This window comes from Lathamus discolor, chromosome 3 (genome assembly GCF_037157495.1).
Source record: "Lathamus discolor isolate bLatDis1 chromosome 3, bLatDis1.hap1, whole genome shotgun sequence".
Lineage (NCBI taxonomy): Eukaryota > Metazoa > Chordata > Aves > Psittaciformes > Psittacidae > Lathamus > Lathamus discolor.
This window is the reverse complement of record NC_088886.1, coordinates 131,662,789-131,676,375: the sequence shown is the minus strand read 5'-3', so window position 1 is coordinate 131,676,375 and position 13,587 is coordinate 131,662,789.

The following is a 13,587-nucleotide window of genomic DNA, read 5'->3' as shown; positions in this document are numbered from 1 at the left end:
TGGATATGCATTCTGGGTATATACAGAAAAAAATATTTCAGAAGTATTATTAAAGTAGCAAAGGCAAACAGAAGACATGTGAAAATACTATAGTTCAATATGCTTGCTTATCCTGGATTCTGACTCTATGTATGTATATCTGCTGAGATAGATAATCTAAAGTCATATTTATAGATTTCTACTTAATTTGATGTTCAAGTCCAGCCTGCTCCACAAAGGCTACATGGCAAAGGAGTCTCCCACCTAATTTATACAAAAGCTGGTTGCTTTTTAGAGAATGAAGCAGATGATTACAAAATTAAGGTCCTCTGGATCCTTGATCCAGCATGTCTCATCCCTCCAGACTTCCCTTTGCAGTCTCTCTATATCCTAGACACAGTCACCTTGCCTAGTTCTTTATCCTGATCTCAAACCCATTTTCCAGCCATTTCCAGCTTTCATAGCTCTCCATCTCTCCTCTCTTCAGACTAGCCACAGTGTCAGCACCAGACCTGTTAATGCAAGTTCCTTCTGCATCTGGCATCCTTCAGTTACACACCCACACTACCTATTCCCTTCTTTCCCCCAAAATATCTAAAGAATTTTAAATTCATGCAACTTCTGCCTTCATTGTTAATGTGCAAAACATACTTACAGTGTGCAATGTTTGACAACCCTAACAACAGTCAATTGTCAAGAAGATAAGCATGAAAGTAGATTTCTACTATTCTTATTATAAGCAGTTCAAGATTCCTGTAACACCTGAAGGACAGACAGAACTTTTTTGTTTTAGAAGCCCAGAAGAAGTAAAAATGACTTAAGAGAGTATGACAGCAGCAATGACCTAAATATTTGATGGAATATTGAAACAGAAATGAATGTTTATGAAGTGGTATAGGATGCATAAGAGCAAGGTATATTCCTGAAACATTTTGTTCCAAAATGAAGTATTATTTTACAAGCCCTAAATTCTCTAATTGTTGCTGGCAACATATTTTCACTGAATGATTAATATTTTACATATGTGTATATATATACACACATATACATATGTGGCACTGGTAAAATGGTGATATCAGTCACAAAGCAATGCTTATGGATACATACTGTGTGTTACCTGATGAGAGGAAAACAAAAGAGGAAAGAAATCCATTGCTCTGTAACCCCACCCAGAATAAACAGGAAAACATCCTGAAAAGATCATGAGAGCTTCACCTTGCAAACAGTGAAAAGACAGGAAACCACAATAGGTAATAGCAAAGTAGCCTGGGAATCTTATCTACAGAAGCAAAATCAAACGCCAAAGTAAGAACACTTAAATACAGTCCATAGCTTATTGTACACACATAGCTGGGTGACGACACCCATGTTCTCTCAGGGACTGTAAGCACATAGACCAATCCAGTATTTGTTGAAAATGAATTAAAATACTCCCAAAGAGTCTTAACATGTGTTGGATTAATGAATATAATTCCACAGGCTGGTCTGAGACTTCAGTACTATTTGAATAACTAGGAACTTTTCAAAATCAATGTCCATTTTTGAGTCTGCCAAGCCTAGAGCTCAGTGCTCTGAATACACACTTGTGGTCACCTGATAACAAGAAGTCTTTTCTAGAAGTCTTCCACTTGTCACTCTCACTGAAAGAATGGGGATGTGTGCAATGAATTGTAGCTCACAAGACAACTATAGCCAGCCAGCACAGTTATACTAGCAAAAACCTCCAGTGCTATGTGGTTCAATGGAGAAAGTGTTACTGGCTAAGCTGCACCAATGATATTTAAAGAAACATTCAGGCTATTCTACCAGGATTTTTCAAAAGGGAAATTACTTATGTTTACTCTGGAACACTTTTTAGAAACTTTTCCTGCTCATATACTACTACTAAACCATACAAGTTCTCCTATTACTACATAGCCATTTTTCTTTACCCTTGAAAGTATACTAGAAATAGAATTGTTCAAAATGTAATATCATTTTTGTTTTCATTGCTGCTAACAATAGATTTCACTTTATTCTGAAGATCTGTTTTTTACAATTCATGCTGCAGTAATTATGTTCCAGTTGCTTAAAAACAAAGATTTTGGGAATTAGAAATATGACTGACCACCTCAAACAGAAATGCTACCAATTCAAAATTAGAAGCTGGATGCATATAAAGTAACTATTTTTCAACTGTCTCCTTGATTTATTAATATTCTTTCCAATACCTCAATTACTAGAAATCCTAACAAAAGACAAACAAACTTACATAGACTATGCCTTAATTAAAGCTCAATTCTAATACTTAAAACCTGTTTCTTTAATTTTTAACGTTAGCTGTAATAGTGATGCATATGTGCATTAGAAAGGTTAGTTACCTCACACTTCTGAAGTAATTTATGAGCTTAGGACTGAAATATTTTTTTTTAAGAGAAAGCCCTTCTGTACAACAATAAAAATTTGAATTCTCTCCAAATTAAAATTAATTGTGCAGGAAAATTTTAATATATACCCATATAACTCCCTCCAGCTACTTTACTTCAACCAGCTGGCCAAAAATAAATTAAAAAGTGGCAAAAATTTTCATTGTTCTATTTTTTTCATGACTGTTTAAAATTTCAATAGAATTTCCTAGAAAACTTTTATTTTTTCTAATTTCTAGCCAATCTAGAAATTTAGAAATAGAGCTAAAATTTTCAATCCATAGAAGACACCTAAACACAGAAGTTGCTCTCATTCATATCTTCCCAGCATATCACCTGCTGTTTTACAGGCATACCCCCTAATGCCGAGTGCTGAGCATTCAGTCTCCTTTGACTGCTTGCTGTCCTCTCTAATGCCACAGAATTAATTATATTTATTATGATGATGATTTACTTGTACTGAAATAGTACCTCGGGGGACCCAAACAGCTTACATTTGAAGTCTAAGATAACTACACTTCCGATCCACTATGGTTTTGTCTGAAATATATCATCACTCTTCAGGCATTCTGACTCATTTTGCTTGAGTAAGTGACTCAATACTTCTTTTAGCAGCTCATCAAAAGATAGACACCTTTAATCCTCCTGAACTATTTCCTAGCTTATACAGACTCACTTGCAAAGTCTGACGCAGCCTTCTCACGATTTTTTCTTTCCTAGTTACTTTCAAAACAAAAATAATTTTAATGTACAAAATATTTGCAAGATTTTAGAAGTCTACTAGAATACTGCAATTATTTCAAAGTAATAGTTTATAAATAAAATTAATTATAATAGCTCAAAATTTAAACCCCAGTTTTGAGTTGCTCTCTGTGTAGCTCTATAAACACAAGAGATAAAGCCCAAACCCAAGTAATTTGCTGAACTGAAGCCTGCAATCTAAAGCTAACTGAAATAATCCACAAGCTTCAAGCAAATGATGTTGAAATGCATCTTTTTGCAAAAGAGAATGTAGATAGAGAACAGAAGGATGCATGTAGTACATATTACAGACTACATACGTACGCTGAAGATACAAAAAATAATTTAAAAATGATCTATAAAACTTATTGCAGAGGCTATGATATTTCATATAGAATATTTTTAAAAGAATGGTGAAAAATTGAAACAACACACCGAATAAAAAGATACTTTGTCCCAAGGGCTAGTACTGCAGTGATCAATTACATCTTGAATAGCAGGAACAAAATTAATTAACTTGATGGAAAGCACCACATCGCAATAAAGGATATTATATACAGATGAACAGGAATTGAGAATGCAATTTATTTGAAACAGCAGGTAAAATATACTGTACCTCTATACCTCCTGATGGAATATTTCTAAATGGCCTACCCATATTTTGCAACATGACTGCCCTTTGATTTATGGAGCCAAAGTAAATGATATGCTTCGCCAATAAAAATTCCTTGCAAAGGCAGCTTTTTCCATTTCATTTTAAAGTGAATATGAAAAGAAACACATACAGAGACTTTTTTTAATAAACATTCCTATGTCAAATGTATGATACAGGTATGAAAGTATGTTTGTATATATGTATGAGGGTATTTTCTGTACTGAAACAGTTTTTGATACAGGAAAGATGGGAAATCCCTTTGCATATATGCAGATAGCACAGAAAGTATTTCCTGTCTGAGGGGTGGAAATAGTCACTGAAAATGATTCACTGTTTTCTTTTACAAGTGAATGAATTCTCAGTAGTTTTGTGTTGTATGGTAATTCTGTGATAGTGTCTTAATAGACCGCAAAACCGGTAAGGGATATCAATGCGCTAGCTGCCTGGCTAGTGATACAAGACTGTAGGCAGCTCATGGATGTAATGCACACCAGATTGTGCATTACGTTTCATGGGAAGATTACAATACCTGATACATTGATGGTACTTGATGTTAGCACATGAGTTTCATCTTGTTCAGCTTTGATTTCATTTTCACTGCTGCCATTTAGCCAGTGTATACGGAAATGGAATGGTCACTAATACGTTAAGTTTAAGGCATCTGTAGTTCCCAATACTCAGGGATATTCACAGGATCCAGTTTAATCACATAACTTAGCTATCTGTGTGGTGGAATCCATCCCACATAATGCTGGATATGCAAAAGCCAAATGCCTCATATTTCCAGACCACTGTAGTTTTTATCTGTGGGGGTCACCACCAGCCACATTCAGCCACCATCCACAGATTCTGCAGAAATCAGTTTTACTAAAATAATTCCTTAGCATGTGCAGTATAACAATAAGAGGAATGAATGCTTGTTCACATTAGCCCTTTGTTGCTAGGCATCTAAAGTAAACCTTAACAATTTGACTGGGATAAAAGTAGATTATATTGCAAAGGCAATTTTACATTTGTTGTAGGAACAAAAGGAAAAGATGAAAACTTTTCATGCTAAAAATAAGCAAAAGCATTACATAACTCAGCTTAACCAAAAGACTTTGCCCATGTATAACAGAAACCACCAAATCTTGTTCCTTCAGATTCTTGTGTCCTCAAAAGCTGGAATATTTGGGGAACTAGATCTCAGTGGAACTTTAAATCTCTTTTCATTGTGACAATTCAGATATTTTCAATGGGACTTTCAAATCTTTTGTTGAACTGAGAGCTCAACGAAAACACCACTGTTAGCAGGTGACCCTTTGCAGCTATTCACTCTCTAGATGACTACAGTTTTGGTGGGTCTGTAACATCAGTACTGTCACATTTCTTTTGCTTCACTTGTTACATCATAGTATATATACTCTCTCACCCTCCTTTTAACAGTTAGATATAATGATCATATTAATTCTAAGCAGCTTCTCTCCCTGCATTGCACCAATCTCATATTGCATCATCCCTTTTGTCATTCAGTCCCATGGCATTCGTTGTCTCAGTTCTTCCTACCCCTCATCTCAGCTCCTGTTCCTGGAACATGTTTGCATTGAAAAATCAGCTTTTAGTGACATGAGAAAGGGAAACCTCACATTTCTTCTGTCCACACCTCATCCACTTACACATGAAGACTCCCCATATCAAGATACATAGTAAAACTGGAATTACTTTCTACATTTCTTGGTAAAACCACAGTTCATATTTACAGCAGTTAACACTACTTACTATGTGGAGAAGGGAAGAGAGAAGACAAAACTGTTCAGGATCACTGAATAAACCAAGTGAACAGACAACATGTTTCTGTAAGATTTTTCTTTACTTTTTGTGAAGTCTATTCAATTGTTGCCACTTGACCAACACATACACACTTAAGTAGATAATAACTCCTACTGGGGATGACAAAGTAGTATTGTTACTCTGGTGTGAAATCTCAGAATCAATCTTTTGTCTGCTGTCAAATAAAAGAATAGGCTACTTTCTCCTCACTCCCATCAGACAGCGACACTTTCCTTTGAGAAACCTGCTGCATAACTGTTTCCTCTCTTTCCTTCCCAAGCTGGAAGGTTTTAAAATCTGCCAGCTGGGATCCTTGTCATCTGTGATTACTTGTCTTCCCATGGAAGGTCAGCTACCATTCAAGAACTTTAAAAAGGCCATATATCCTATCATTAGAAGGATTTTCCTCCCTGCTCATCATTGCATTGTTGTAGCACTTTTCACTGCAATAAACCAGGAATTATTTAACAGTGATCTGCAATATGTTTTCAGTGACATTTATTATAACTCTTCTGCTGTAAAAGATCCTGTAACACATGGGTCATGAAGCAGAATCCCTGAACTTATCAGTTCCCTTCAGAATAGTTTGCTAGAATCCTCGTTTCTTTCCTGGGAATACAGAGAAAAGAATGAGTGAAGTTTCTTTGGCAATGATAAGTAACCCCATAATGAACTTAGGTTCTCTGATTCATGAGTGCAAGTGGTATTAAATGCAGGCTGTTATAAGGAAGATGAATGTAATAACAAACCATCTTTGGGGACTAGTACCACTGACAAGCACTGGAATGTCTTGTGGTAAATACATCCCTTCTGAATGCATCATCACCCATGGGTTTATTCCAGGTCTGGATCATGTTGCCGTAAGTCTTCAATGGCTTTCAAGAGCTTATAAAACATATGAGCAAATTAAGTGAAGGCAGTAAATAATAATAAAATATTTTACATTTCCAAAGTGCTTTGATCCTAAAGCTCACAAGAAATCCAGTTATAATCATATTTAGGCATGAAAAAAATTTCAATTAGCACCTAATAAGATTTTCCAAAATTCCTAATATAGATACCAGCTTCCTTCTGAAAATGCCATTAGGAACACATATACCTGCCTCTTAAGACACCTAAATGCTTTTTTTTAAAACAGTACAAGTACCCAGGTGCTCCACTGCATGTAAGTTGTCTTACAGATTTCAGTTTAATAGAAACCTTAAAACTCTATTTTGCAAAGACCTTATTGAAATAGCAAACCAAAGCTCTAAGTATTCTGTTCATTCATTTACTGAATCTGCCTGTTAGAAATAAAAGACATCTAAAATCCCCCCATGAGACTTTCTCTGAATTATCATACTTTCTAACTTTTATTTATAAATGTAGAAAGAGATGCATTAAACGTTCCCACAGAGCATTCCATCTTACATCCACAAGCTTCAGAAAGTCGGTGCTGCTCCTTGCCTACCCTAAGGAACTGCTCTTCACATTCTGCACTGTATTTTCCATTGTCCTTGATGAAGCTGTTCCTCTAGCTAGTATTGAAGTCCCTGTCAGCTTTCATAGAATCATAGAATGATTAGGGCTGGAAAGGACCGTAGGATCCTCTAGTTCCAACCCGCTACTGCAATGAGCATGAACATGCCTCATACTATCTTTGAGCACCTAAGTGCCCTACCATGTTCTTTTCAACACTGCCATCCTTGGTAGTAGTGTCCTCTAAATTTAACACCATTTAGTGATTCACAGATCTCATGGGCTGTAGCCAGAGTGAACTCTGAATTGCTGCTACACTAAATTTCCCTTGGACTGCAGCCTGGATCCACCTCAAAGTTCTTGCAACTGAAGATGCCAGCACCACTTTTTAAAACTAATAGACCACTCTCCACTCTGTCAAACTTTCAGTGTTGGCAACTAATCATAGTTGCTTTCTTTACAGTATTCTTTACTGCTTCTTTACAAAAGTTCTTACCCTATTCTTTAATCCAGTGCTCCTTAGTTTCTATGACAGTGTCTTTTTAACTACTTTTTCTAATGATCTCTCTTGTCATCTGTAGCCTTTATACAAACTACCATCTTTTTTCCTTTCCTGGAGAAATCAACCCATATGTGTGAATTCCAGACTAGCCACTGTGCTGAGAGCTTTGAAGCTGAACAAAACACGCCTCAAATCAAGACTGTTTTTAAATAGAAAGGGACTGAGATGATTAAAGTGGATAAGGAAGATGTGAAAAACCCTGTATTAAGCTGGCCTTTGTTATTTAGTATTTCGTAGGGAACCATGCTGCAAATAGCAAGGACTTGCTACTGACTGCGGAAATGAGCCACGGCAAGTTTTTAATGTGCTTTGTTATTCTTTAATAGTCAAACTCATTAAACTATAAAAACGTAACGATGGTCATAAAAACCTGACACTCCTCAGTAAAGACAGGGCTGCTGGAAGCAGCCTCTGCTCCAGCATAACCTGCTGAGCCCCTTTACTAGCTCTCTGACTCCCAGCTCTGGGACATGGCGGCACCACGACTGCTTTCAGCTGCTATGGAAAGAGCCTGACCCACCAAAAACACAAAGTAGAGGCTTAGAGCTTTGTTTGACTACAAACTTTTACTGCCTTTTGCAGTCCTTTCCAATTTCGGAACACATTGCTTCACAAATGTCTTACTGAGCAGAGCCATAGAGGTTAGACCTTGGTATAACCAGGAGTCTACTATGCAATCTTTGCCCATCTCACTTGGACTACTTAGTCAGATCATGCCTATGTCTTTAGTGGGTCACTGGGAGATAATAAGATGCTGGAAACAAAGGTCTAGAATATTTTTTCTAGCCTACGCAGGTTGTGCTACATCACTTTAGCATCAGAGTGCGATCCCATGGTATACTAAGTAACAGAGATCAGATACGTCTTCTGATTGGTTTTACGGTATTTCCTCAAGTGAAGAAGCATGAATGAAGAAATTTAATTATTTCTCAGGGCGTGCAAGTTTCTTATTTGTTTGGAGTTTATATATATAAAAAATAAGACAATACATGTGGTCTTTTATTTATGTAAACAAAAGTGCACTATGCCTTGGAACGAATCTTGCATTTACACCAATATCTGGAGGGGATTTCAGAAGCCCCAAAATTTGCAGAGAGCTCTTTCTACTGTTTGAAATATCTCTGAAGAAACCTCCAACTCCTGAAACCCCTAGAAGGTGATATGCTGCCAAAGAACTGCAACTGAATGCTTTATTGAACTGATTAGAACTAATGAGGCAAGTCAGATATCCACCTGATCTGAAGCTGTAAGGAAAGTGTCTATAAGACTATCACTAACAATCACTAAGATTTAAAATAAGGTACTTGATTTACTTTGGAACCGCTAATAAATTTAGCAGTTTTGAGATCCGTTTCTTTAATGCAAGCCATAAGCAACTGGTTCTGCACTTCAGAATCTTTCTAAAGAAGGTCATGATGACAGATCAAGACAGATGAAGAACTGAAATCAGATTTATCGCTTTATTTGATCTGCACAGCTGCTGAGATCTTTCTTACACAAAAATGCTAATAACTCTGCAACAGAGTTATCTTAATCTTACTGCAGTTAATCTCACTGAAGATCCAGAGTTTACAAAGCATTTAATGTGGCTCTGTTGGGCACAATCGTACCACATATTTAGTGCCTATGCTTGTGACTGCTACCACCTTATTATAATAATAAACGCTGGAATAGGAATTTACTTTGCAGATTCACTTCTTTGTTTACAGCTTTGCAAAGTTCACTAGCCAGACTGGTACGTATCACCCCAGCGCTTTATAAATAGAAGGCTGGATACAGCTCATTTTTTCCATTTGCAAATGATACACAGGGTTGGTAAGAACATGAGAAGGTCATCCATTCAATTCTCCTGTCCCACAGCATGTTCAATTCCACCTAACGATTCATCACAGATGTTTGTCTTTCATGTCCATAAAAAGCTCCAGCTCTAAGAGTACATCTCTCCTAGTGCTTCAGGGTCTTTTAGTAAAAAGGTTCTGTTAGCCTTCCCAATGACAGGAAATCTGGCAGATTTGATACAGCTATTTCATGCTGCTTCTGCAAACATTGTATTTATGAAATTGCACAGGCTTCTTTTGAATGTAATAAACCTTGGAATATGGGAACAAATAGAATATAAAACCAATGCTGAACATTATTAATGCATATAAGTATTTCCAACATAGCTTTCCCTTCTAAAAAGTAGGAATTTCAAGTAAAATAACTAGCTCCCTGTACTTCTTATTTTCTGGCATTAGGGATAAAAAATAAACATTTACTAGTTTAATGCCTATATAGGTTAGGAATGTAGAGTTTATGCCTATCTGAGAATCACTATGATAATTTACTGGATTCTAATAAAAGTTGATTACCCATATTTCTGAATTTTTCTGTCCTGCTCATACCCAACAGGAATGCAGTACAGCTAGCCCAGGGATTTCATGTTAGCTTGCAGAAATTTACCGGTGCTGATGCATAGAGTGGAAATAGCTATTTGATGTGGAAATCACCAGCATTTGAAAAACCATAAATGTGCAATACCATTAGGGATGCATAAAGGGATTGCCATGCCATTAGATCAGTAGCCCTTTTAATCCAATACTTGACTAACTCAATGATTACTAATGGCAGATTTTTTAGTATCTGATTTTGCCTTTTATTCCTCTGGTGTATTGGTAATATAAAAAGTTATATTAGAAGAACAACTTCTCAGAGTAGAAATTTATTGAAGTCACACACAGTTATACCTCTAAGTACTGAAAAGAAATAATCTAGTATTAGCTTCATGATTCTTCTGCTCCAGCATTTATCTATGAGCTTTTATCATTGATTTGCTATAAAGCAATTTCAAGTGAGCCTTATGGAATTTCTGGTATTTCTTCTTTCTGTGGAAAAAATTCCTCTGCATAGAGTTCAAAAGAAAAAGATGGGAAAGTGTTCATATTGCGTCATTCATATGGATGATGGGTGGTTTTGAATACATAAGACTAATACACCAAGAATAAGCTTTAATTTACTTACATTATGTACGTCTGTGATAAATGGGTGTGGAGGGCAATGAAATTTGCAACTGAAAATATCAGAGATAAGATGCCACAAGATGCCAAGAACTAGTATGATATTTCATTTAGAATCATGATTGCATTTTTCTTCACTTAAGTATTTCAAGCCATTCTTAGTAGCTTAAGACTTCTATAATGTTAATGAAAAGTTAGTGTGAGATTGAAGAACAAAGCATTTTATTTCAAAGCTATATTTTTCAATTTACAGGGAATGAGAATTCTGGTGGAGTTTCAACTGATGATTTCTGTGGTTGCTTGTCTGGCACGATTCCTCTCTGAGCAAGCTGAGATCAATCATAGCAAGAATTTAACAACTGACAAGGCCAAATTCATCTTGGGTGTGACTCCAAAGTTAATGTAGTGACGTTACATTCTGGCCCACAACTTAGTATAAAAGAAAAACAGAAAACATCCCCTTAGTATTCTTTTACAAAAAGCAAAATACCCACATGAACCCAAATGACACAGCAGTGATCTGTGGAGTCAGTATATACACAGTGTGTGAATTCTGTTTACTATTCTGGATTCTGTCTATGGAAATCAGAATAAAAACACCACTTTGAGCTCTGGTCACTTTCTGTGTTGAATGTTCATTTTTTTAAAGCATACTGAACACAATATAGGATGATAACCTGAAAGACTCTTTCAGATAAGACAGCTGAACGGTAAAATCCTCAGGAAAGCCAGTGTTATGCACTTACCCATTCATGCACATTACTGCTAAAGGCTTGAGGACAGAATAGGATTTACTCAGAAAAAGGCGAGAGGTGTTGGTATCTCCCTTCAAAAACGCTGACTCTGAGAAAATGAGGAAGAGACATATAGATCAAGGACATATGGAAAAGATGTATCTGGAGGTATAAATTTTGCTGAATTGTTGAAATGCCTGAAGAGAAAGCTAAGTTCTTACACAGAGTAAGAAACAAGAGGATTAATGGATTCAGAAGCAAGACAGGTAGAGGCAATAGCTCTCATTAGACCAACAAATATGGCTACAAAATTCAGAAAAACTGTCAGCCTTCCTATGCTATTTATCTAATGCAAAATATTACGTCTACCCTCAAATCTTGCCTTGACTCTGACCATCATGGCCATTATATGATTACCACTGAGAACAAAGTCACAAACGGATCCTGTACTCCTAAAAGCATCCTGATCTACTAAAAAACCCAAACACAAAGCAACCAGCAAACAAACAAAAATACCAACACAGAGGTATGGAATCGTGGTCAAAATAACATGTATGTGCATTTACTCTTTTGCCTGGAACTACGTATTTGCTGTAGGAGGTTTATTTTATTAAGAAAAACAAACAAAAAAAAAAACAAACAAAACCCCCAAACAAACAACAAAAAAGCAAAAATAACCAAAAAGCAAAAAGCTTGGAAAACTTTTGTCAAAACTTCTCAATCTCTTTGCTTTCATCTATCCTAAGTAACTCCACATTCAGAACACCTGCTCAGGGAAAGAATGCATCTGAAAGTATGTATTTTGCAGTATTTGCAGGATCGAGGGAAGACTGTCAGCATGGATCCAGACAATTACAATAGTAAGACCACACACTCTCATTTCTGTGGTGGTGGAACAGAGAACACATGCTCTAGAAAGATGACAAATAGACCTAAGTAAGAAAATACTCCTGCATCTCATACAGACTAAGAGAAGCTTAGAGATGTAATACAGATTTAGTGTCAAACACAGATGCTTGGTAAGTTTTTACAGAGAGGAAATGCCCTAACATATCTGCCATATTTACTATTCAATTTCTTTTTATTAGTATAAATTATCATCCTTTCAACTAATAGAACTACAGAATCTTTAGGAACTAATATCTTTACAGGAGATCATTTCATTCTTCACCCTACCTCAGAGTAGGATCAGCTCTGCTTATATATCTGCAGCATCTTTCATTCCACAGTATTTAAAACACTCTGAACCAAAAACAACACCCAATTGCATCTATGGAAGAGACATCACTGATCTGAGTCAGGCTTTACTACATTCATAGTTGCCTTTATTCATAACTGCATTGCTGCCCCTTCAGGAAACAGCATGAGAACCACTTATTCTTGCAGAGAAACCATATTACATTTCAAAGAAAAAAAAAAAAGATCTGTATCCAAGTCTGTAGGAAACCAAAGCACAACAATTTCTTTCATTTTGAAATAAAAATAGCATATAAGTCTTAAATATTAATGAAAATATAATTCTTGTTCTGAGTTCTCTGTCACTTGCAATTAAGAACGGGTTGCCCAGAGAAGTTGTGGCTCCCTGGCAGTGATCGAGGCCAGGTTGGACCGGGCTTTGCATAAGCTGGTCTAGTGGAAGGTGTCCCTGTCCATGCAAGGGGGTTGGAACTAGAAGATCTAACTCAAATCCTACTACGATCCTATGATTCTAAGAAAGCAACTGTCATAGCCTGGGGGAGACCTGTGAGAACCTAGCATACCTCACTGGAACAGGTTCTCCCACAAGCCCTATGCAGGAAGCCAGCTAAAGGTATCAAAAGGATTAGAAAGCTATGACTATGCAAGCTGGAAACACTGAGGCTACCTGACAGATCTACTCTTTGGGAAAATGCTACAGGATCATAAGTGATCCCAACCGTCACCCTAAGGACACGACAGCGTTCCATACAAAACAGGACGGCAATGGGTGCTTTGACTTAGGGGCACGCTTGCCACCTACTGGTCAGCAGCTGCTCATCACGCTTCTAAATCCCCAATATTTGCCTGATTTAGTCCACCATGTGCAGAAACCCTTCTGTACTATCAGCACGATACATTCTCTTCTCGTCTGCAGCATTACTCAGACCAAGAAAATCCTGGAGAGATCCCAACCCAATTTGCAAGACGATCTTTGAAAAACCAGCTGTGGTCATGGATGGTTCCCAGCTGCTGCTCTCTCTCCCCCACGCTCTTTCCACAGCCTTCAAAT